This window comes from Equus caballus, chromosome 1 (assembly GCF_041296265.1).
Source record: "Equus caballus isolate H_3958 breed thoroughbred chromosome 1, TB-T2T, whole genome shotgun sequence".
NCBI classification, from domain to species: Eukaryota; Metazoa; Chordata; class Mammalia; order Perissodactyla; family Equidae; genus Equus; species Equus caballus.
In genome coordinates this window covers 142,844,027-142,870,074 of record NC_091684.1, presented here as the reverse complement: position 1 = coordinate 142,870,074, position 26,048 = coordinate 142,844,027, and the positions used below count along the sequence as shown (strand labels likewise).

General features: G+C 44.2%; 1 long non-coding RNA gene across 2 annotated transcripts; it reads right to left on the bottom strand.

The window, feature by feature from the left end:
- Positions 1 to 612: 612 nt before the first annotated feature.
- LOC102149386 (uncharacterized) lies at positions 613 to 25,686 on the bottom strand. 2 transcript variants are annotated; one of them, XR_011439901.1, is made up of 3 exons: positions 5,503 to 25,686; positions 2,648 to 2,717; positions 613 to 943 (listed from the first exon to the last, which is right to left on the bottom strand). It is a non-coding gene; the product is annotated as an uncharacterized lncRNA (long non-coding RNA). The 2 variants fall into 2 exon arrangements; XR_011439902.1 differs by having other exon boundaries at positions 10,999 to 25,686.
- Positions 25,687 to 26,048: the final 362 nt, after the last annotated feature.

Here is a 26,048-nt window from a genome sequence, read left to right as displayed (position 1 = left end):
GTCTGCAGCCAGGATCTGAACAAGCGAACCCCAGGCCACCGCAGCAGAGCATGTGAACCGCTATGCCACTGGGCCAGCCCCTAGGATTTCCATTTCTGATAGTGGCTAATATTATCACTTTACTCTCATTCAGGATCCCTCAGGCAGAGGCATCTTGGAAGGGAGAAAGCATCATGGCTCCGTGGGGAGGCTGTGTACCATGCACATAACAACTGAGAGCAGCAGTGAAGTAAATTCACTGCAGCCAGTCCAGCCCGGGGTGAATGGAGCCGCAGGGGAAGCTGCCTGTATTTGAAATTTTAGGGCCCGAACAAGGGCATCTTCAAAGCAAACCCATGGACTAAAGAATAAAGCTGCCCACAATCTCCTGATTCTTTTCTCAGGGTTAAGACTTGCGGTCCTGGAACAGTCTAAATAGTGAAGAACCCTCCAATGATTAATACAGAACACTTCCTGCTTCCCTTTACAAGTGAGGGCTCTAAACAATATGACATTTTTGTGCCCCAAGTAGTATGAAGAAATCCTTATCTATTACATATAGAACTAAATATTATTCAATTTGTGTTGTCTTTGAAAGATGTTTCGTACACATAAATGCTCAGTCAGATCATATGTCATCAAAAGGATACTTTATTATAATGCAGTAGCATCACTTTGAAGCATATATATTGTGAGATGGCAGATACCTCAAGAAGGTTTTAATGCGACATTTACATTCCTTGGTGCTGAGCTTATAATGGCACCATTGTTCCATGAGTGGAAATTCGCAATTTCAAAGAAACTTCCACATGACAGAACCCACCTCTCCCATACTTGACCACAAGAGCACACTTGCCCTTCCCCATCAAGAGACAGCCAAACGTTGTATCATGAAGCCCTTATTCTCAGTGTCCCTAGTTGATGTCCATTCACCTTCTACTTGAAAATCCTCCTGGAATGGGACCTGGGGACGACAGCAGAGTTGTAAATACATTAAAGCATATCATTAAAACTGATGTTGTAGAAGAGGATAAGCTCAGAAAAAGTAAAAGAAAAAAATCTATGGCAGAATTGTACTAAGTGGTCTCATTTCTGGAAATAAAAAATGTGTATGTACATGGGCAAACACTGTGAAGATATCCGCTAGAATGTTACCAGCACGTTGACTCAGGATGGTTGGATTACAGATGATTCCAGGCTTTCTCTATTTGTTTATCTGTAATTTTCTGAATTTACCAAAATGAAGATGCATTACTTCTACAGTGGAACCCCTCCCCCTCAAGAAATAGATACTTCTGGTGAGAGACAACTAAAGCTACTTTAAGTAGACAGTAAATTGGAGTAATCAATAGTTGAAGACATCAGAAGGGGACTGTTGAATGGAATTAGTACAGCAAAATTTGCCACTTCAGAGCCTGGGTACTGGGAAAGGACAAACCCGGGTGAAAGAAAAAGGCTTTAGACTCCTGAGAGGTACATGAGCTCCCTGAAAGGCCAAGAAAGAGAGAAAGGCTGTAGCCTGTTGATAGTGCAGCTCTCCTCACTGCCCTTCCATGTCAAGTGTTGGGCCCCCTTGCCAGGAAAAAGAGACCCACACTACTGAACCGGTGTATATATAAGGCCATACAACTAGGGGCTTGATAGGAAAGTAATGCATTTATGTAGAAAGGGGAAAACCAGGAACCGTGAGCCAGTGGGAGAACCGATCGGGCGTGGCCCGGGGCAGCACTGGGGAACTGGCTTGGGAGGAACTCAGTTGTGTCAATCCATGTGGAACTGAGCGTCAGACAGACACGTCACTGCCCATTCTCAAGGAAGAAAATCAGGGTACCTAGGGATGTGCACTTTCAGAAAATGAATTTGGAGAGGGAGTTCACAATGAATGACATGTTTTGATTTTGGTTATTCTGCTCCTTGACCTTTAAAATTAGTCAGTGTCATAACTAATACCCAGTCAATGGTTACCCCATAGAGGTTCATTTGGAAAAACACAAACCAGTTAAAATTGATTCAAGTGAAGCTAAACCAGAGAAGGCTCTTTGACTACCTCCAAATTTCAAATCTGTTTTAGGTCAGAGGAAAAGAAAAGAGTTTTCCCAGTTCTTTGTTTCTTTAGTTTCATACTTGTCTCTTTCTCTCTTCCTTTGTAAAACATTCTGGTCCTCCTCACTCGTAAAGTTTTGAGTTCTTGAGGAGATATTAAATCAAGATTTAAATGAAGATTAATAAAACATTCTTTTGCACCACAAATTAAAATTGAACACTGCTTTAAAAAGTGCTGTAAATCTTGGAGTTCACCAAAAGGGGTGTCAACTGGGGCTTTTCATTCATATCTCACTTCCATCAATATTTGTGGCAACTTTGAAGACCTGGGGAAAGGAGCAGATGGTAAAGGGCGGGAGCTGAGAAAGGAGAACTCAAGGTACTAGAGCAACAGCATGGGACAGAGTTAAGAGCCAGATTCTGGCTCCACCACTGTACAAACATCTCAGTTAAGTTACTTAACTACATGTAATCCCTTCAGCAACCCTATGAGGAAGCTATTATTAGTATCATTCTCATCTCCATTTTATAGACAAGGAGACAGGCCCAGCAGATAAAACCCTTAGAACGGTGTCTGGAATGCACTTAGAGGGGAGCCTCAATGCCCAGCCAGTCAATACTATACCTTGTCTATTTCCAAAGAACCAAGTCTCAGACAGTGCCGCTTCCAAACCAAGGAGCCAGTTTTCCAGTCTCTGAAAAATCAAGCATAGTGGCCATCAATTAATTTCCAGACTAATAATGAAATTGACATCTTCATCCGCTTCTTCATACCACACGTTTTAATAATCAGTTTTTAAACAAAATCCCCAGTTTAAGGAGTAGCACTGTGGATGAGGAGAAGCTGCCACCTCTGGCTCAATTTCATCTGGGCCACATACAGTATACGAAAATGTAATGTTCCTCTTGGAGTATTTTATAACAATATTCTACAATAAGAGGTTGACAGAGTTTTTTTGATAAAGGACCAGTAGTAAATATTTTGGGCCTTGCTGGCCTCATATATTTCTGTCACTGCTGCTGCCACTCTTTTTTTACAACCGTATAGCCAACTCTGTGGCAATGTAAAAACCATTTTTAGCTCAGGTGGCCAGACTAAAATTTTTTAATATAACCTAAGCATAGTTTATTTTTTAAAGGAATGTTAAAAAAACAATAACAAAAACAAAGAAGTAACAGACACTATGTGATCTGCAAAGCCTAAAATATTAATTATCTGAAATACTAACTACAGAAAAATATTTACTACAGAAAACGTTTGTTGTCCCCTATTCTAGAGAATCACAAGATAAGGGTATTATTCTAAAAAATTTAGCCCTCAGAGGAGGCAGAAAAGGCAGTTGACAAAATCCAGCATCCACTCCTGATTAAAAACTCTCAGCAAACTAGTAAGAAAAGAGAAATTCCTTAATCTGATAAAGGACAGCTTAAAAAATCTATATCTAACATCATAATTATTAAAGACTGAATGCATTCCTCCTAAGTTCAAGAAGAAGAAAAGCACGTTCCCTCTTATCATTTCTATTCAACTCTGCACTTGAGGTTCTAACCAGTGCAATAAGGCAAGAAAAAGAAAAGGCATCCAGATTGGAAAGGAAGTAAAATTGTATTTATTCACAGATGGTAGGATTTCCTATATAGAAAATCTGATGAGTCTTCAAAACTACTGGAACTAATAAGTGAGTTTAGCAAATTTGTGAGATACAAGATAAATATGCAAAAATCAATTCTATTTGATTGATACCAGTGGCAAAGAATCAACATTGAAATTAAAAAAACACTACCACTTCTGATAGCATTAAAATATATGAACTACTTAGCATCTGACAAAAGATGTGCAAGACCTGTAACTGAAACTACAACACATTGCTGAAAGAAATTAAAGAAAATCTAACTAAATGGAGAGCTATTTATAATTCATAAGACTCAGTAATTCGTAAGTGATTCATAATTCAGAAGACTCAGTATTAAGATGGCAATTCTCCTAAAACTGAGCCATAGATTCAATGTAATCCTAATAAAAAATCTCAGGAAGCATTTTTGGAGAAATTGACAAGCTTATTCTAAAATTCATATGGAAATACAAAGCACCTAGAATAGCCAGAACAGCTAGTCAGAAGACTAATAAATACTACCTGATTTCAAGACTTATTATAAAGTTACAGTAATCAAAACAGTATGATACTGGCACAAAGATCAACAAATTAATCAATGGAACGCCATAGAAAGTCCAGAAATTGAACTACATATGTATGGAAAATGATCTGTGACAAAGTTGCAAAGCAGTGGAGAAACAATAGTCTTTTCAAGAAATGGTGTTGGGACAATTGGATATCCATATGCAAAAAAAAATTAATTTTGTGCCATACTTTGAAGTACCATGTACAAAAATTAACTCAAAATGGATCATAAGCCTATATATAAAATTTAAAACTATAAAACTTCTAGATGAAAACAGAAGAAAACCTTTGTGACCCTGGGTTAGGCAACGATTTTTTAGATACTATGCTAAAAACACAATCCATAAAAGAACAAACTGATAAACTGGACTTTATCAAAGTTATAAATTTCTTCTCTTTAAAAGACACTGTTAAATAGAAAGACAAGTCACATACTGGGAGAAAATATTTGCATATGAAATACCTGATAAAGAGCGTATATCTAGAATATAAAAAGAACTCTTAAAACTTAATAATAAAAAATGGAGAGGGGGACAACAGATTGGAAGACACTCCACCAAAAAACTATGTGAATGGCAAATAAATACAAGAAAAGATGCTCAATATCACTAGTCATCAGAGAATTACAAATTTAAACTAGAATGAGATATCTCTAAACCTATTAGAGTGGATAGAAGTTAAACAGACTGCATCAAGTGTTGGTGAGTATAGAATGCTCATACACTGGCAGTGGGAATATAAAATGGGGCCACCACTGTGGAAAACTGTTGCATAGTTTTTTCGGCAGTTAAATATGAACCTACCATATGATGAGCCAGTCATTCTACATACACAAAAAGCCTCAACCCAATTTAAAAAAAAAATCTACGAACCCTAATGTAAACCTGGACTTTAGTTAATAATGTATCGATAGTAGTTTTAAAAAATAAAGATTTTTTGAGCCAGCCCTGACGGCCTAACAGTTAAAGTTTGGCATGCTCTGCTCTGGTGGCCCGGGTTTGGTTCCCCATTTCCGACCTAGAGCACTCAGCTGTCAGTAGCCATGCTGTGGTGGTGGCTCACATAGAAGAACTAGAAGGAACTACAACTAGAATATACAACTATGCACTGGGGCTTTGGGGAGGGAAAAAAAAGCTTCACAATGGATGTTAGCTCAGAGTGAATCTTTAAAACACACACACACACACACACGGAATTTTTGCTTAAAATTCCTCATGAAGGGGTAGGGATTCCAATCCACCCCAAGGTACAGATATGAGGTTCTCTTAACCCCTTCAAACAGCCTCAACAGCCCTAAGACTTTCTTGTTTCTTGAGGCATTTGCTGGGGGGCATTTTCCTGAAGTAGGCAAATCACCTGACGGGGAACGTGGGAAGACCCCAGGCATGTACTCCTGTGAGAACTAGAACTTCTCTGAGTGCAAGGAAGACGGCGTGTTCGCTCACTGAGAGACAGCTTGTATTCTGGCAAGCCAGTCCCAGCATGAAAGGTGGAAGCAGAGTCTCTGGTCCCCCAGGTGGATCTTAAGACATAGCCCATCCGCTCTCTTCCTGCCCTTGTCACCCTGGCTCTTCCCCTCAGCAGGCTCGCGTCGCCCATCTTGATCAAGGACGAGGCTCCTTGGATGCTCTGGCCCTCCTCCTCGCTCTGATTCTCCCTCTTTCTCCTCCTACACAAAGCCTGGATAGTTTCTGCCACAACCGGGCTCCAGCCGAATCCAGCTTTTCTCTCACTTCCCTAGGAAATTCAAACTAGGGACTTCGGAAATCTTCAGGGTCAAAATCCCTCCCTTTCCCAAAAAGTAACAGACTCCACAAGGTCAGGTGACTCTCTTAGGTCCATATAGTTAATCATTTCTTTTACGCCCACCTTCACACTGTAGGCAATTGGATAACCGAATGGCTACCATGACTGTACGTCCAAGATTGTCTGTTTCAATTTCAAACGGTCTGTACCGTCATCAGGCCACATTGAGGATTTCACCATGCGAAAACCGATGCAACTGCTACTGCGGACATATTAAGAGGGACTTATTGGAAGCAATAAATTTATTCCTGTTACTGAACCCAACTTTTCAGCTCTGAAGCACTGGTTTTTACCTTTTTAGGTTTTTCCTCAAAGAAACTGAAGAAAGCTGATGGACCCCTCTCCGCACAAAAATATTTACATAAAAACATAAAATTTGGCTCCAGCAATTTAAATATGCAATACCTGACCGTGAAAACCCTTGATCTGAGGGTAGAAAAGTCAGCGCGTCTGCTATGTGGCCAGGGAATATTTTTAAACGGCTCTTAAACCATAAAAATTTGCAAATATTTATATGACAGATTACAGAGCACATTTAATTCTCACAACAACTCTGTGAGGTAGGCATTCATATCCTCATTCTACCCATCAGGAAACCGCAACCCAAAGAAATTTGGAGATATGCCGAAGTTCACACGGCTAGTAACGGCAGTGCCAGGACTAGAACACAGGTTTTTTGTTTCTTGTTCAAAACATCTTCACATCAAACATTTTCCGTTTTGAAATCAGAGTCCTTGCTAGCTATCCACGGAGAACTCAATGGCCAGCCCTTTCCATAAGCAGTTCTCTTTAAAATCGAACAACAGATGTGCGGGGACCATCAGAGCTGCAGGCTGGGGCCCATCACGCTATTTATGGCTGCACTCTCCAAGCATTATTCTCACGCAAGGACACCAGAAAGTAGGCCATTAGAATTGCAGGCTTTTGGGTCCAGAAACTAAACACCACTAAAGGAAAACAAAACAAAACAAAACCAGATGCCAGAAATGGTAAGACATGCAGGATTTTTCTGTTTGGGGTTGGGTTTTTTCATCACAGTTGTGAATTATCTGGCCTTTTCCCAAAGAACAGCTGAAAGTTAGTTGGGAGGAGAGCCAAAAACATCTTAGAAAAGGCAGTACACACACCAAAAGGGAAATATGAGAGCTGGAAAACAAAGTCCCAAACTTTATCAAAGATGAAGATGCTGGGAAATTTGCTAAATGGCCATAAAGAAACACCTTCAGAGGGGAAAGCAGGGTGAGAACCCCTAATCTGTCCATAAGCCAGAGATTTCAGAATCACCATGAAGTTTCCAGTCATATTCTCTACAACCCAGAACTCTTCCCTTGGCCATCTCCTCAAAGAAGCAAAAATGTGGAAGCTTCTGTGACGTTGTGCCACTGTCGCTGAGGCAGCAGAGCTGGGCTAGATCGGAGGAAACGAAATGCTGTCCAAGGACCGTGGCAATTTTGCGAAAGTTTTCAATGGCCCATGGCAAATGAGAAAAATGTGGTGGTACTGTTGTTCCAATGAAGATATCCATGCGACTTACAGCACTGTCTGTCATTACAGGAACTTGGCACACCATTCTTCAAAATGTTTGGCAAAATGACAGAAATAGAGCCAATGTCCTTCACCTGGCTTGTGTCTCGGGGTTACAGTGTCCATCTAACCCTTGCGTTAGTTCCAGGTTCTTTTGACCTCCGGCCAGGCCACCTCAAGCCCCTCCCTCAAGTAGCTTCAACAGCTGCCCATACCTTCGAAACAGACCGTGTAGGAAAGGTCTCCCAGATCCACTCATAACCTACCAACCCTGTTCCTCTCAAATTCTGGAAACTCACAGCTACTCTTCAATGCCTGCTTTACAAACCCAAACCTAGACACATAACAAACCACAATTCCCTCAGAGGCCCCACATTCTGGGAACTCTCTGTTTCCTGCACCTATAAGGGTATGGAAGTTTTTAAGTATCTGCACAAAAGCATCTCCCCTAAAGAGGTTCTCTCATCAAGGGGTGATGATGAAGGAGCCTTGTGTTCCGTCCCACCCCCAGCCTCCACAAAGACTCTTAACCCACCCTTAACACTGGTGCTCTCTTCTCCTGCAAGAGGATTATTCATTCTCTGGTCCTTGGGCTTCCTGGACTTCAGAGACCCATAAATTGAACGCCAAAATTTGTCCTTTTTTGTTATTTGGGGATAAGGATGTTTGTTCATTTTGTATTTTCCAAATTTCCCACAACTTCCTTTTCCTCCCTTTTGCATGTAGCATGAAGGCCAAGAGAGAGCCCAAGGTGAGTTGCAGCTGGAGAACTCACAGCAGTGCACAGGTACTTCAGGGAGAGGAGAGGGGAGAACATCACCCCTCCCGCTGTGCCTGTGGGTGCGGCACTGGGGACCCAGGGAGCATCCTATTCCTGACTCACTGCAGACTCTCGGCCACTACCTGTAAAACACCACCCTAGTTACCACCCAAAAAGAAGCTACAAGGAGGGTCTGAATCCTCAGATAGCAGCTGGCCTTCCACCCTTAGCCCGATAGCAGTTACAAAGGGAACTCCAAAACTCATTCTGAGGGTCTCCACTTTCTTAGCCCCCTCTTACCTACACATAGAAAAAGCAGTCCTTGGAAACCAATTTCTCACCCTCGTGCTCTACAGTCAGCCACATCATTATCTCCCCACTACATACGAGCTCCTCTAGAGCAGGGAATGAGTCTTGCTCATCTTCCATCCTCAGTACCTAGCTAGGACTTGGCATGTGGTAGACACTCAGAAGAAAAGGAGGGAGTAAAGAAGGAAAGTAGAGAGAGAGGGAAGGAGGTTTAGTTTTTCCTCCTTTGTCTCTGGTTTTCCTATAAGTTCCTGCCACTGCCTTTTCCCTCTTCTTAGCCTCTGTCCTTTCCTCAATGTTCATCTATCTTTTCTTTCAGATAGTCTCTATCTAAATCGATTTTTTTCCTAGTTACCCATCTCTATTGCTGTAGCTAAACTTCTCTAACATTTTCTTCTGTCTATAATCTCATCTTGGTTTCTCCTTTGCTCACTCTGGTTTTGCCCTTCCCTCCTCTGCCTCACTTATTTTTCCTTTAAGGTATCACCAGACCTAAGGCAAGTGAAAGGGGAAACAATGGCTAGGAAGAAGGGTATCATTTAACAATCCACAAAGCCAAGGCTCATGGGTCCAGTAAACAGCAGTAATTCCCTTTCCCCCTTGTCTTATCCCAAAAGACAAGAAATTTCCAATTGTGTGTTTTCTAACCTATTCTCTGGCTTCTTCAAAGTTACCCCAAGAGCTCTTCCAATTACCATCAACCTAGGAACTGGCACTTCCAAGGGTGCGTATCCTCACCCAACATGGGGACAATGGTGCTTTGCCTTTCAGCACACTGCTCCAAACAGGCAGCTCCAGGCCCTGTTTTGAGTGACAGCAAAGGCCCCAACCAGCACCCCAAGGCTGGCGAAGATTCCTTGCTCCACACCGTTCATTGTGTCCCTACCCCATTTTTGGATCATAATCCAATCTCCCACAAGGGCTGACGCTTCTGTGAGCTCCCTCTTCCCAGCTCTAATCTGGGTTCCAAACGTTTTTGGCCTCCTCAGACGATCTAACAATTGGAGGAAGGGACAAAACTTAGGATACCTATGAATTCAGCCCCAGGCTCCCACTACAATCCAGCACTCTTTACCACCTAGTCCAGCAGCAAAGAGAGCAGGTTTTCAGTGTGGGAGCAAACAGCTCCTGCTAACTTTAGGCACTTTGGTGATGCTAAAATGGAGGCGAGAGCTAAGAGACAAAAGAAGCAAATCGCCGAAAAAGACTTCCATTTTAGAAGGTGGATGTATAACTGACATTGTACATCTAGTATCCTGCCTATTAGGAAGAGGATCTAAGCAGACCATGGAGACACCATTTACAGGAGACTGCCTGCCTAACAAGGAGTATCACTTCTTATCCTTGCCAACGGACTCCTGCTACTCTGACGCCACTCCCCAGACCTTCAATCCTGAAGGGTATTCAGTCTCAAGACTGGATCCCAAATTCTTAACAGCTCTTAAAATTACATTTGGACTGCTGTTTAGTTATCTCTGCAATATTGTTTCTATCTTCCAGGCCCACTCACAGAGACAGAGTACTAGTTCAGGAGAATTAAGTTCTAATTCCACTCATGTCGGGAATGACTGTCCAGTGATGTCTCATCCTTATTTCCTTTGGGTCCCTGCTGACTGTGGAAAATCTTCTCTAATTTCTCCTACCATGGATGTAAACATTCATATACAGGCTTAACCTATTCTACAGTAGGTTTGGAGAGTGCCCCCATCACAGGACCTTAAAAGCAGCCTTTCTTACCTCCCCAGGGGAAATCTATTTCGCTTCCCCAGTTCTGGTCTCGGGAAAAACACCCCCACTCCCCACCCAACCCCACAATGCCCAACAACTCTGGTGAGCCCGCACCTAGATTCAATCTGATATCATTTTAGGGTCCGACTTAGGACCACCATGAATGTTTGCCTCATTAACAGACAAACCTCAGAGCCTTCTGCAGCTCACACACTCTACTTAACCTGACAAGCTAGGGTGCCTGCATTAATTGGAGGGTGTGGGGACCTGGAATTGGCCACCCCAAGATATGTCTCTTTGGCATCAGGATTATTTGAGGCTGATTGCTTTTGATAAACTGGGACAGGGAAGGAGGCTCTGAGGAATGGAACTTGCCCTTCCTTAGGACACATTTACATTTGTAAGGTAAATCTCTATCTGTAAAAGCTGCCTCCCTCTCTGTACCAGGAGGAAGAAGGGAGATGACCTTCTCTCTAGAAACTCTTAATCAATGCCAAAGGCAAGGACTTCAAATCTGCATTTTATTGTGCTAATCTGGTAACCTCCTGTAACTGACTTCCCTCCCCCTCCCAACTTTGGCATCTCCTTAAAGATTAAGCATCTTTCTTTAGGCTGGGAACCGATTGCAGCGCTCATCTGTGACCCCCCACCCAGCCCGAGGCAACACACCTGCCACCCTGCGGCGCTCACTGAGACAGCAGACCTATCTGCCGTTTCCATCAAGAGCTGTGCTGACAGAGCAGCCTCATGACTGTTGTAAAAGGGACATTTCAATCACATGTGAAACACCCCGTTTGGGGGTATATAACCACTATGTGTACCCCACTTCTTCGGTGCCCTTTCTTCCTTCGGGAAGAAAGGCCCCGGGCCATGGTTCCTCATAAAGCTTTGTTTAATTTTCTCTTGCTATTCTGTCTCATGTGAATTTAATTCGTTCTCCGGCCAGACGAACCCCCATTTGGGGAGAGGAAACGTCCTCCTCCCCTACAAGGGCAAAGTGAACTCTCCCACCAGGGAGGGAACTCACTGAGGGTAATATTTTGTTTAATCCCTTGAAACCAACAGCACGCTTAAGTGTTAAGTGACTTCTCCAATAACATCAAAGTGATTTAACAGTCATTTTGAGACTTCTACTAGAAGAAGAGGGGGGATACATTGTTGTATCATAATAGATATGAGGGCTTTGATAGGCAAAGAAAGGAACAGAAGGAAAATAGGTATGTCCCAGATGGTAGAAACTCCTAGACTTGTCTGGTGGTGACAGGAATCTGTGAGCTGGGTGCAGAGGCTGAGTTGGTGGAACCCTAAATGGTTGTAGGCTTCACTAAATTGGTGACTAGATTCCCAACGAGATCACTCAAAGAGTAGGAAGCATGTGCACTCCCTTCTCGTAGTCGGAAAAGCTGGCTAAAATCCTCAGCCTGAGCTAAAGTCATCTGTCAGCTTGGCAGCTCAAAATCAGTATTTATGGGTGTAACTACAAATTCACCCAATTTAATATTTACTGTATAACCCTGTGTCCATAACAAGGTTTGAAATTTTCCAGAGGTCCCCCAAAGGCCATCCCACAGGCCAATGTATTATTTAAGAAGGCTTGCACAGCTCAGACCTAATCATCCAAGAGAGAGAATTTTTTTCCTAAGGCCACTGTCACCACAAGAATATATGGCTCTGCTATAGCTCAAGGCTTCAGCTACAGTCTAGATTTTGGGTCTCCAAGTCTGCACAGCCTCCCAGAGGGCCTGCCACAGCCAGAGTGCGCCTGGTCAACCTCGAGTCCTGCAGCTCCCGGGACCCCCGGGGCCCAGTGACCCTAACGGAAGGAAGCCGGGGTGGCGAGCGGCCAACGTCTTCCAACGGCAGGCTTTGTGGGGATGGGGGAGGGGGAAATCTCCCAGCCGCGGTCTCCGGGCGGCTGCGCAGGGGCGCCGCCACGGATGACGCGGTTTCCCGAGCTTCCCAGCAAGGGCCATGCCAATGTCCCGGCTAGCATGGGCTGCCCCGAGCGGCCGCTCCCGTTGGCAGCCCCATCGATATGCACTTGAGTGTCCTTGAAGTTGTGTGCGCTGAGCCCTTCTTGGAGCCTGCGCCCGGCTCAGCCCTGGGCTGCGCGGTGCAAACGCTGCGGGCGCCCTGTGGAAGCTTTGCTGGTGACAGCCCCCGGGGCTCTGTCCCGCCTGCCCTGGCTTCCAGCGCGGCTTCTCCCCATGTCCCGGCACAGCCACATGGGCCCACGGTGGGCCCATCGGGCGCCAAGAGATGAGCTCCAAACCGGACACAGGGGGGCAGACTGGTACAGCCGCCTTCTCCACCAGCCCTTCCAGCCTCGCTTGCCTCGTCCAAATTGGTTGAGCAGTTTTGGACTTTCTGGATCGTGGCGGCCAGGCAGGCGCCCATTTCTCACCTCTCGGTTCTCCCTAGAAATGATCTCTACCTTTCCCTCCTGACCCCATTCAGAGACCCTCCTACGTGCCTGTTCCCAGCCATCCCTCTCGCCCTCCTCTGGGGATAAGGAGGCTCTGGCTGAGCAGATGTGGCCTTCCTGCCACCTCCCCCATGTGGCCTGCTTGTTCCGAAGCATCTGAGGCATCTGTTCTCCTGTCATTCTCATGGTTCTGGCCCCTCCCAAGTCTTTCTGGCATTTTCTATGCTGTCCTTTCATCACATTCTCCTAAGTCTCAATCACTTACCGCTTATCCTTTATGTTGTTGTTCCTTTGGAGCCAAAGGGCTTCTGCCCATGGAAAGCAATACTCACTCCCATCTGTATTGTCTTTTTGCTTCGTTTATTAAACCAATACATTTAATAAATACCATTTTTAAAAGCATTATTACTTGAGCGTTTACTCATAGATGACAGGTTTATTACTTAAACTGCAAAGTTAGTATGGTTGAGTCTTTTGAACACTTCAATGGCTTAAACAGCAAATAAGACTTGAATTTCTTACAGAAACTGTAATAGCTTTGTAATACCCCTCGCTCCCCAAGTCAACGATTAAGCTTTGTTTTTTACACTTATTCTTTCCCAGGGTAGAAGGAGAGATACTAAAATGGCGACACAGGTTATTTGTGAGTGATGAGACCAATGTTGTCCATTTTCCTTTTTATTGTCCCTATTTTCTGCAAGCAAATATATTTTAGATACTTTCAATTCAATGAGGGCCAGAGACATGAAGAGACTGTGGGAACAGGGAACCAAGTCCTTTGGCAATCTGATCGAGGGACGTCTGTCTGCCCTTTTGGAGAACCTCTCCTAATGCTCGCAGGCCTTTCCCGAGGTGTGGTTCCAACAGCAAAGAGAAGCAGCATGGACAGCTTAGGGCAGAGTGAGGGGACCTGGTGTGGAAAAGGTTAGTGGGGATTCTGAGCATGGTATGGGGGCAGAGGAACCTGAGTGGTTCATTGTACCTTTCCAAGGGAGAGACCAGCAACCCACCTTGCACACTCGTGTGTGCGTGTAAGAAAAGCAAGTATCAAAGTGACTTGGGAGCAGATTGCCCTGTCACCAAGGGCTCTCGCATATTTTATTTATTCAATCCTTGGGCTGCCCCATTCATTGGTGAGTGTAAGGCCAGATTCCAAGTTAAGGCTTCCAAAGTGTTCGGAATAATGCAGGAGAGTCCAGAGGCTAAGTCATGAGCTTTGAAAGCAGACAGAGCAGCGTTCATCTAAGCTCTCCCACCTACTGGGAGTGTAACATCGGGCAAGCTATCTAAGCCTCTGATTTTTCATCTCTAAATGAGTGATAACAGCACTTGCTGTAAGGATTACCGTGCATCACAGTGCCTGCCACGTGGTCAGTGCTCAACTGATGAAAGAAGCCCTCTCTCTGCTGTCCCACCATGTCTAACCCAGGAGCCTACAGCTTCCTTTAGCATGTATCTTATTCTCATCTATATCCTCAACTCTGCGTGGACTCAGCATGAGATAGTGGGGCCATGATGTTTTCCTTCTCAAAGTGCCCTTTGCAGACCCTTCCTCAGAGTGCCTCCTGACCTTCACAGTACCTTAGGGTGTGCCAAGGCCTAGGGTCCGGGGTCTCTGGAGGAATCTGACTAGAGCTGGAGGGTCCATCTTCCCCCAGGGGGCATGGAGAGTCTCCCTCAGGCTCTGACCCAACCTCCGAAATGTGCAATGCCCAGCTGAGGCCAAGGGCAAAGGGCCTGCCCATTCCCACCCAAGGCGACCTGACCGCCCAGAACCCTTCTTGCTCCCTGAGAGGAAACACTGCAGTCACAAGACCAGGGTACTGTCCTCGCCTCCCCAGTCAGAGTCCCACCTCCTCCACCGCAGGAAGGCCCCAGGCAAGGAGGTCAGTCTGTCCCAGATCTCTACCTGGAGTCCTGCCTCCGCAGCAGGGCCCTTTCATCCATCCTCTGTGTGTGCTGAATTGCCACCATCTCGCCGTTCCCTGACTGTGATCCCAAGGGGTGCTCTCCCCCTCCTGCCTTCACCCCTCTGCCTGTGAAAGCCTGGGCCCAGAGGAGAGCACTCATCCTTCCCAGCACCCCAATAGCCTTTGGTGCTGGGGAGCTTCTGTACCTGAGAAGGAGAGTCCCCTATCCAGCAGAGCGGCCCTGCAGTCCGGTGTTGCCCCCTCAACTTCCCCTCAGCACATTCCCCACTTCCTTTGTCCTCCTCCCTGGTGCCCTGGGGCAGCCTCTTTATCTTCACATCTCCAAATCAGTCCCCATCTGACCTGTTCTAAGGGGTCTGATGATAGGCACACCAAGTCTGAAAGAGGCATCTCCAGCTTTAAAAGAGGGGTTTGGGGTCTCAGTAACTGGGAACTGTCAGATCTAGTCAGTCCTGGGAGACAGGGGCTTGCAGGGCCCATGGAGTCCCACTCTCAGATCTGACCCCATTTTGCTCCCTCCTAACCCCTAGCCCGGCCCCCAGCCAGGTGTACCTGAGTATCTGGGCGTGGTCATCTCTGTGACAACATGTGTGGAATTTGTGGGGAGAACAGAGGACTATTTAGATCTTTTTATTCACTGCTAAAGAAACATGCCTCGATCATGAGTGTCAGGCACTGATAGGTAATGAGCAGAATGGAAAATACAGAATTTTTAAAGTAGCAAGGGGAAAAGGGAGAATACATGGAAAATAAGTAAATGCAAAAAAAGGGGGATACAATTAAATAAATAGTAGAATGAAAGGAATAAAGGGAGTATAACAGTAAAACAATTATTGTGAAACGTGAATAGACTGAATTTTCCTATGAAAAGACAGTATGTGATCAAATTTAAAAAAAACCCTTTTATATGCCATTGAACAAGAAATATACTTAAAACAAAATGTTTCCAAAAAACTTGAAAATAAAGAAATGGACAAATGCAAATATATATACAAGAAAGCAGGAATAGCAGTATTACTGTGAGCTAGGTTGAATAAATTACGTCAGCAATTAATATCACCTAGCAATGCAGCAGCTAAGTGTATCAAGTAAAAACTGTTAGACATGCAAGGAGAACTTGATTTTAAAAAATACAATTACGGTGGGAGATTTCAAAATATCTCCTTAAGTATCCTTTTATTTTGTTTGTTGTTTCAAAATAAGATGGTCTTAGAATTCATGTGGGAGAGTAAATGTCTAAAATAGCTAAGAAAATCATGTGAAGGAAGATGACTGAGGCATCTTACTTCATGAGATGTGGCAGAAGTTCCTTAAGAGAGCCACCGAATGCAAGGGCTTGGAGCACAGGAGTGTCTCCAGCTCAGCCGGGCACCGCTGTGTCACAAGTGGGAGGGGAATTCCCAGCTCTCAGCAGCTAGAAACTTGGTGTAGGATCAGCTGCAGGAAGCTGCCTCTGTCAGCAGGAGGTCACGGCAGAGTGGCCCAGCTGGAGGCTCTGGTTGGTGGTGACGCCAGCAGTAGAAACTTCAAAATCTACTGTGGCTCAAATTTCCCTCTCTAGGGTTGGGGAACATGCAAAGAAACAAAGAAATGGGAATTGACTGGACAATGTTCAATTATTCATTCAATAAACAGATACTACAGGCAGGGTTTAGGAGTATCTGGCAGGTAATGATGTAGTTTTCCTCTGGCTATAGCTGCTATATTTTCCTTTAGGAGAATGTATAAACTTCACAGCTCACGTTTAAAGGTGTTTGGAACTGATTGGGTCCTCTCAGAATCCAGCCCATGGCCCAAACTCACAATTTCTCATTGTGAGATGCAGCCAGAAAAACCAGAGTACTGTCTGTCCTCTAGGACTCATAGCCCCATCCCTGTCCTATACTTCTATACATACATATAGACGTGAATGAAACCTATCTATGTAGAAGCATTACCTCTATATACATCTAGATAAGGTGTATATATGTATACACACATATACATACACACATGCACATACGCACAAACGTGTATATGTGAGCGAAACATTTCAAGAAATGTGTGTTCAGGGCACTGGGAGAGGGAGGAAAAGAATGAGATCTGGTGCGTTCCTTGGGGGAACGCACACTTGTTAGGGAGCAGTGAGTAAGCGTTGCTGACATGTGATGGGTTTCCTCTAGGTTTCCCACCTGTAATGGAATCACCAAGATGGTTATTGGAAGGACTCCACAAAACCTCCACCCGACCTCACTTTCTTCTGTGATTCATAATAACAGAGGCTGACACGAGAAGCCCCAGAAGAAACACCCCCAAAGGATCAAGCCCCTCGAGACTTGCAGGAGGAAGCAGATAGCATTGGGCTTGTGGCATCCCCAAATTGGGCAGAGATGCACCAGCACTTCGGAGGATGATTTGGGGAGTGAGTCATCTGTAAGGAGGATGCCAGAAGCAGCCTTCCTCCGGTATTCTGTTGAAGGAAGGAAGTCTGGAAGTAATCTTTGCTTTCAAAGAGCCAAGTGTAACGGGGAGGGGGACGTAAAAGTGAAGAGGCAAATGCAATACACACATGATCATGGCTTCACTGCCGAAACACAGGGTGGAAGCCCAGGTAGGAGAGACACCTCGGTGGAGGAAGGCCTCCCAGAGGAAGTGATGTCTGAGGCTTGAGGAACGAGTGGGAGTTGGCTAAACAGTGGGTTCAGGGTGGTAAAGCCTTTCCAGCAGAGGGAATGGTGCCTGCGAAGGGTAGAGCAGAGTCAGAGAAAATGTTCCTGGTGGCTACAGCACCGTGTGGAGGGCAGGAGTGGCAAGAGTTGAAGGTGGAGACAGACGCAAAAGCCTTTAAACCGTGTTAAAAGAGAACAAACTTTATCCTGAGGAAGTGAGCTCCTGCTCCCCTCTTGGCCCCCAGAAAGAAAAAAAAAGGCAGTAAAAAACAGACACGGATACACCTTCCGCAAGATACATCCAGAAAGAGTAAACAGAGGAAGAAATATTCTAGAGATAAACACGTAGCAGAAGGAAAACAAGGCAGAGAGAAACAAATAGACAACAGCAGCAAAAAGGGAGAAACGGCTGATGGATGGGATGGGTCGGAGGATCAACAGGCCAGGAGAGTGAGAGCAGAGCAAAGAGCAATGAAAGAGTGTGATCCAAGAGGAGAGGCCAGGGTGGAGGGCATCAGCAAGCACCTCAAGAAGCCAGAGCCGTCGGCAGATTCAGACAGTAAAGCTCAGACCTTACTGGGCGCACAGGGGCTCTGACCTCGTGGGTGGGCTCTCCTGCCCCACCGGACTGCTCCCTCAGTTCCCAGCTCCAAGGGAAGGGGAGAAAGATGTTGGCAAGGCTTCAAGTTCCGGGAAAGGGAAGCAGAGCAAAGGCCAAGTAAGAAGGGGTTGGTTGATCGAATGGGCTGGGGATGGAAAAGTGAAAGACAGTTTTGTCCCAGGATGACTGAGGGGACCAGGAGTCATTTTCAGCAGCTAAACAAACACAATGGAAGAAAAATGGAAGGGAAGAAAATACTGATGGGAAATAAATCTTGTCGGAGAAATTCCCGGTCACCAGGGAGAGGTGTAGGCATTAGAGCTCAGAGTCTAGAGTCAGACTGCCAGAGTTCAAGTCTTGCCGTTGTATCTGTGTATGATAGCTCTGTGACGTTGGGCAAGTGACTGACAACCTCTGCCTCTCAGTTTCCTCAACTGTAAAATGAGAATGAAATAATAAGTAGTACCTACCTTGTAGGGATGTTGGGCATGTAAAGAGTTCAACACGTGCAGAATGCTTAGTTTAGTTAGACGGTATACAGCCATCAGTGAGAGCTGTTATTATTATTTATTCCTCTGTCTGGGCACGGTCTGGCATGGTCTCTCCTGGCGGTAGTGCTGGTTCCCGTTGTGATGTCATATACTTTCAAAGACCCTTTCAAAGTTCAGAAAAGGGCTTTTCTGATCAGGGATATCTGGAAAGGAGAAACGACCTCCTACCTCTTTGGAAGCCTGAGCGCAAGCTGGGCCCTGGTCTTGCCTCTCTTAGAGAGCGTGTCCCCTGGTTGTAGGCATCACCTCTGGTACTGGATTGGGTCTTCTTTTCAGGGTGGGCCTGAGGGCCAGCTATGCAATAGAGAAGTCTGTTTGAGGTCTTTCCATATTCCTTCAAACCCTCTCTTCCACTCAGGTGCCCAGTGCCATCTTGTCGCTTTGCTCCCTTTCAAATGTCAAAACCTGCTCTCACTTATCTTCTCCTAAAGGATCTGATCGCCCACAGGAGGGGTATGAAAAAGTCTGAGGGAAGCTAGAGGTCTTCTGGGCACTTTTGTTTTAATAGGGTCAGTCTCTTAAATTGAGCCGTGAAGCTGGCTAGAATCTCAGCGGTGTGGAAGAAGGTCCTGGCTGAGGAAGACCCTCAAAGATGGGAGGGGCTTAACCACACTCCCAATGTGTTTCATTAGAGAATATATTCCTCTTTAGTTGTGGCCCATGGAATCTATTCCCAGGAACAAATTTGAGAAGATGGTGGAAAGTGTGGCTGCTAGGCCAAGGAAGTGTGGCTGGGTAGGGCTGGTGTTGGGCTAAATGGCCCAGATTTTCAGATTCTTGCTGTTTGAAAAACCTTACCATGGCCTCAGAGTGCAGCCAAAGAAGTGCCAGAGGGCCCAAGAATTGTCGTGGGTGGGGTGATAGTGGTTTTCTCTTCTAGTGCTACTTCACAGGAGGTGTTAGGGAACTTTTTGAAAGAGCTTGGAACAGAACTCCCGCCAGAGACAACGTGAGCAGCTGCTCCCCAGCCATGGAGCTGAAAGATCAACCCTGAGCCGTTCAGCTTGAGGGGAACTAAGACTGTGAAGACTAGGGGCCTCGTGGGAGCTGAGGACAGGAACAGGTGGTGGCACCCCCACTGGCAGGAGAGCCTTGGGAGCAGGTCTGTCTGTGAGCTCTTTGAGGTTGATGCTATGTCCTCATAAGTTGGACCTAGCTTAGTGCCCAGGACATAGTAGATATTCTTGAAATATTTGTTGAATGAATGAAGAAAGGAGGTGGCTGAGGAAAGTACATGCTGATAGGATCCTCTAGAAGCTTCCCTGGCAAATAACAGTCAGCTACTCCCTGAGTCCCCGAACACTCTGCCATGAGCTGCTTCCTACAACTTCTAAAAAACCACAGAATAAACCTATGGCCTCTGCCAGGGAGCCCCGTAACCCCTCAGTAGAAGCTTTAGAAACCTTGACAGCAAGTCTTATAATTCCTGCAAGGAATTCCCTGAAATCTTAACATAAAATCCTCTACAAGGAACTCTGGAAGCCCCTGTCTGAAATGCTTGGAGCCCCTGTCTGAAATCCTTGGAGACCCTGCCAGGAAGCCTTGGAGGCCTGTCTGGAATCCCTGGAAACACCACCTGGAGTGGCAGACGGCCTTTTGGGGCTGAGGCAACATGTGTGTTTTCGTATTGTCTCTGCCTTTGCAGCAACAATTCCTGTTGGAGTAGGGAATGGGAAGGAAGGGTATTATTGTTTTGTTTTAATACCAGTGGCTGTGATTCAGTTGCCTAAACCCAGAGGGGCCAGCCAAAAAGGATAGGGCATGGGGTCTCTAAGTCTTTGATGAAGACGGTGGGGCTTTGGGAAGGCGGGCCCTTGTCGGTGGTCAGGTAGAGGGCTTGAGACCACTTCTTGATGTTTTAGTTGAAGGATGGCGATCTTGGCCTGTGCGGATTAGCGTGTTGGGTCAAGATGTAGATTCCCTGTAGTTGTTTACTTCATCGGTGAAAGAGAGAGCTTGCAGGCAGCTCGGTAGGAGCACAGATTTTGACAGGAGAGGGGACTATCTAATCATTTCTGACTCACTGGGACCCAGCAGAGAAAAATAAGTTGTCCTTTGTTCGCAAAGAGATGATTCAATTAGTTCTACTCATGTACTCAGATGGTTTCTTTGTCTAGGCTTCTCAGGAAAATTTTTTTTAAAATGCATTTAGCTGTAGGAGAGGAAGACATGCAAACATTCGAGCACTGAGATTGTGTCAGAGATAGAGACAGAGTCAGAGACAGCTCCAGTACAAAGGAAAAATGTAGATGAATACTCTAACAGAGGGAAAGGGAAAAAAAACAAATCTCCAAGAGGGACACTAAAAGGAGGCATTAAAGACTGAGAAATGAAGGCCTACAGTATCAGAAACCAGCAATCAGGAAGGGCGCTGCTGCCGATGGGAAGATAGTCTCTAGAACAAACAATATACCCCAGGCATCTCTGTCGTAGTTGATGAGCATCTTTGGAAAGAATTTCTTTCTGTAATTCTGAGAGAAGGAGATGTGAGAAAAGATGAGTGGTTCAAGGGTGGTGTCTGAATGGAGCAGAAATGGAAAGGGACTCGAGGAATACATTGGGACTGAAGGATAGAAAATTTTCTCTCTTCCCTTTCTCCTGCATTTCCCCCCAAAGTGCTTCTAGGTATAAGATCTAATAGAATGAAGGAAAAGAAGAACTGGGTGGCATATTGGGGGTTCCCAAGATCAACCCCGGGTTTGATGAGTGGCTAGGAGGACTCCCAAGACTCGGCATATAGTCGTACTCATGGCTGTGATTCCTTACAGCATAAGGATGCAAAGCAAAATCAGCAAAAAGAAGAGGTGCGTGGAGCAGACTGGAGTTTCCTCTCAGTAGAGCCACACAGGACATGCTTAATTCCTCCAGAATGAGTTATGACAATGCATGCAGAATACTGTCTACCAGAGAAGCTTGTTAGAGACACAGTGCCCAGGGTCTTTATTGGGAGCTGATCGTATAAACACCCTTTGCGTGCCATGTACCAAAAAGACTCACAGATGGAAAGCAGGTGTTCAGCACAAACCACATTGTTTGCACAAACATTTAGGCACAGTGACTTGGGGTGGTGGGAACCCTAAATCTAAGCTCCTGAAACTCAAGTTCCTAGATGTCTGCCAAGGGCCAACCTTGCACTCAGGCCTTTCTAAGATAGCAGTCTCGGGCCTGCCATGTTAACTCTTACCTGCACATGTTGTTTTGGGTAGCTGCTAGCTGGTATACTCCCCGCATGCCTTTCTAGTCTAGCTAAAAAGTGAAATCTAGCCCTCACCTTGGGCACCGTTTGAATGACCTGAACGGATTTAGGTACTGCTGAGTGGCTCTGCTGTGGGGAAAACAAAGCTTGGTGATTGTCAGGGATGCTCCCAATTAGGCTTAAAAATGGAGAAAAGTCTCGGTGTCACTTCTGAAACCTGACACGCCTCTTCACCTTTGTGACCTTGGACTTGAAACAGGGCTTGGACTTGGCTATCTTAGAGGGCGCCTCCTCTGGTTGTTAGTAGCACCTGCCCTGCATGATTGGGCACCTCCTCAGTGTCATCAGTAGATGGGTTGGCGAAGTGAGGGACTCTATTCCTTCAGTGCCCTCCTGCTGGCTCTTTCAGCACCCTCTTCCCTCTTCTTAGGTACCACAGCCATCCCTTTCCTCTACGTCTCCATTCCCAATCATCTTGAAGGGATCTAAAATCACACAGAGGTAGACAAGCTTGAAGGCTGTGGGAATAGTTATTTTTTTTAAACACTGAGTTAAATTCACACATACACTACTTTAGGGAGGGATTCCCAAACAATGAGCTCTCGAGGTGGCTCACCTCCTAAACACAGGGATTCAGCCACTCCAGTTTCCTACCTGAAGATCACACATGGTTTCCTCATCTCTCCTTGCAGAGATGAATGCTCATTCTCCTGGTTGACAGGGGCTTGGCAAAGATGGAGCCATCATGGCATTTATCACTGTAGTCATCCTAGGATCAGATCGAATTATCAACACAAAAATGGCTCAGTCACTTAAAATCAGACAAGGAATAGCTGCACATTTAAGAGCTAAAGGCAATTTCAAATAGGAAAACTTGATTGAGACATGAACTGTCTGATATTTTTATAATTCATATGTTTGGTTAAGGGATTTGTATTTCCCCAGACAAGATGAGACTGAGGTCAGGCTTTAGAAAAAAATAATAATAAAGTACAGGGATTCCCCATAGTGGCCAAATCTATGGGAGTGTAAAATGGGACCTACGACTGGAGCCAGAAACTGATTCCTTGATGGGTTTATGTTGAAAGGGTTGGAACCAGTGGTGTCATATTAAGCGAGAATTTAGACTCCTGAAAATACTTTACCCTTCCTCTCCTGTTGATGGAAACTGGGAATGCCTTAGAGTAACTTAGCTGGAACCTGGAAACTGAATAGTTACTCATTCTAAAGAGAGTTTGTTTTTCTAGTGTCCCTTCTGAAACCTGTGTCTCATGACTTGTTCTGGACAAGTCTGGGCATTTACCTTCTTTAAGGAGAACTCACATCCTGATATTAGAAGGCAACTTCTGCATTTTAGATCCTTTTCTCAGAATTCACCCTGGGCCCATTTGTACAATGGGAAGTGTGTTTACAGATTTCCCAACCTACTCTTTATGCACGCTCCTCCCTTTTCCTAGAACTTCTTCCCGTGTACCCCTGACCTTCCTGTTCTTTCTTCCCTTCTTCTCAGAACTTGATCATGTACCTTTATAAAAGATCTGATGATTTACATACTAAAGTGTTTAACTTCTAAGAAGGTCCCGTCCCTTCACCTAAGGAAATGAAGCTCCAATGATATTCTCTAATGCATTATTAGCAGGGGTTGGCTTAGCTCTTTTATGGAGTGAGGCTTTCCTGATGCTTCTAAACTTCTCCAAATACTGTCATGTAGACATGTTCTCATTGGTCAAGGAGACTCAGTCAGTAGTCCATATCAAGATCCTAAAGATGGTAGGTCTTCTCACCATTATTTTAGGGAAGAATCTTACAAGATTGCAGAAGGATGGGCATTCTTGATCCACGAGGATTGGGCATGGGATAGATGGACATTGTGACCTCATCTTGACTTAGGTTAGTGGGCTCTGCCCCTGTAATTGGTAAACTATGTTCCTCCTCTTTGAGTCCTTCTGCCCTCCCTTGCTAATTGGGTTCTAATCTGTCTGTGACAGTGAAATATGAAGCAATTATTTGAGACAATAATAGCAAAACATACAATCAATAAAGGAGAGAGGAAACAGTGACTGAGAGAGTGACAAATATTGAGCAAGATAGATGCAGAAATGATATACACACAGACAGCCGGAAATAAATAGATATGATGGGATAAATACATATGAGAGATGGAACAGAAAAGAAAAATAAAAAGATATAGGGATTTATCCTGGGAATGCAAAGGCTTGTCAATATACAAAACTCAATCCTGTAATACTCCACATTAAAAGAATGAAGGGAGAAAAAAAACACATGATCACTCAATTAATACAAGAAAAGCATTTGACAAAATCCAACATCCTTTACTGGTAAAAACATTCAGAAAACTGGGAATAGATAGAAGGGAATTTCCTCAACATGATAAAAGGCATTTATGAAAAAACCCACAGTTAACATCGTACTCAATGGTAAACAACTGAAATCTTTTCCCTAAAGGTCAGGAATAAGACAAGGATGTTCACTTTTACCACCACTATTCAATATTGTACTGGAAGTGCTAGCCATAGCAATTATGCAAGAAAAAAAATGATAAAAGGCATCCAAATTGAAAAAGAAGAAGTAAAACTCTTTCTATTCACAGATGACATTATTCTGTAGAATAATAGAAAATGTAGAAAATCCTAAAGAATCTACCAAAAAAAAAAAAGCCTATTAGAGCTAATAAATGAATTCAGCAAATTGCCAGGATAAAAGATAAAAAATCACTTGCATTTCTATACACTAGCAATGAACAATCCAAACAGGAAATCAAGAAAACAATTCCGTTTACAATAGTATCAAGGAGAAGAAAATACTCGGGAATATATTTAACCAAGCTGGTACAAGATGGTACATAGAAAACTACAAAACATTGCTTAAAGAAATCAATAGATAGAAAGACATCCCATGTTCATAGAGTGGAAGATTTAATATTGTTAAGATGGCAATAAAACCCAAAACAATCCACAGATTCAATGCAATCTTTATCAAAAAACTAATGATCTTTTTTGCAGAAATGGAAAACCTAATTATAAAATTCATATGGAATTGCAAGGGGCCCCAAATAGCCAAAACAAATCTTGAAATAGAACAAAATTGGAGAACTAACACTTAAGTCCTGATTTCCAAACTTACTACAAAGTTACAGTAATCAAAACAATGTGGTACTGGAATAAGAGTGACTTATAGATCAATGGATAGAATTGAGCTTCCAGAAATATAGCCATAAATCTAAGGTCAACTGATTTTTGAAAGGATGCCAAGACCATTCAATGGGGAAAGAATAGTCTTTTCACCAAATGGTGCTGGGACAACTGGATAGCCACATGCAAAAGAATGATTTTGGACCTTTACCTCACACTATATACAAAAATTAACTCAAAATGGATCAATGACATAAACATAAGAGCTAAAACCATAAACTCTTAGAAGAAAACATAGGGGTAAATCTTCATGATCTTAGATTTGGAAGTGACTTCTTAGATATTACACCAAATCACAAGCAATAAAAGAAAAATATAGGGGCCATCCTGATGGCCTAGTGGTTAAGTTTGTGTCCTCTGCTTCGGTGGCCCAGGGTTCACTGGTTCGGATCCCGGGTGCAGACATACATGCTGCTCATCAAGCCATGCTGTGGTGGCATCCCATATACAAAATAGAGCAAGATTGGCACAGATGTTAGCTCAGCAACAATCTTCTTCAAGCAAAAAGAGGAAGGTGTTAGCTCAGGGCCAGTCTTCCTCACACACACACACACACACACACACACACACACACACACACACACACAAAGTAAACTGGACTTCATCCAAACTAAACCTTTGTACATCAAAGGACATTATCAAGAAAGTGAAAAGAAAACCTACAGAATAGAAGAAAATATTTTAAAGTAATATATCTGATAAGGGTCTAATATCCAAAATTTAAAAACAACTCAACAACAAAAAGACAAATACATCAATTAAAAAATGAGCAAAGAACTTGAACAGACATTTCTCCAAAGGAAATATACAAAAGGCCAAAAAGCACATGAAAAAATGCTCAATATCATTAGTCATTAGAGAAATGCAAATGAAAACCACAATGAGGTACAACTTTACACCCATTAGGATGGCTATAATTAAAAAAAGGGGAAATAAGTTTTGGTAAGGTTGCAGACAAATTGGAACCCTCACATATTGCTGGTGGGATTGTAAAATGGTGCAGTCACTATGAAAAACAGTTTGGAAATCTCTCAATAAGTTAAAGATAGAATTACATGTAACTCAGCAATCCTGCTCCTAGATACATACCTAGAAAAATTGACAACAGGTGTTCAAATAAAAACTGTACACAAGTGTTCATAGCAGCACTACTCA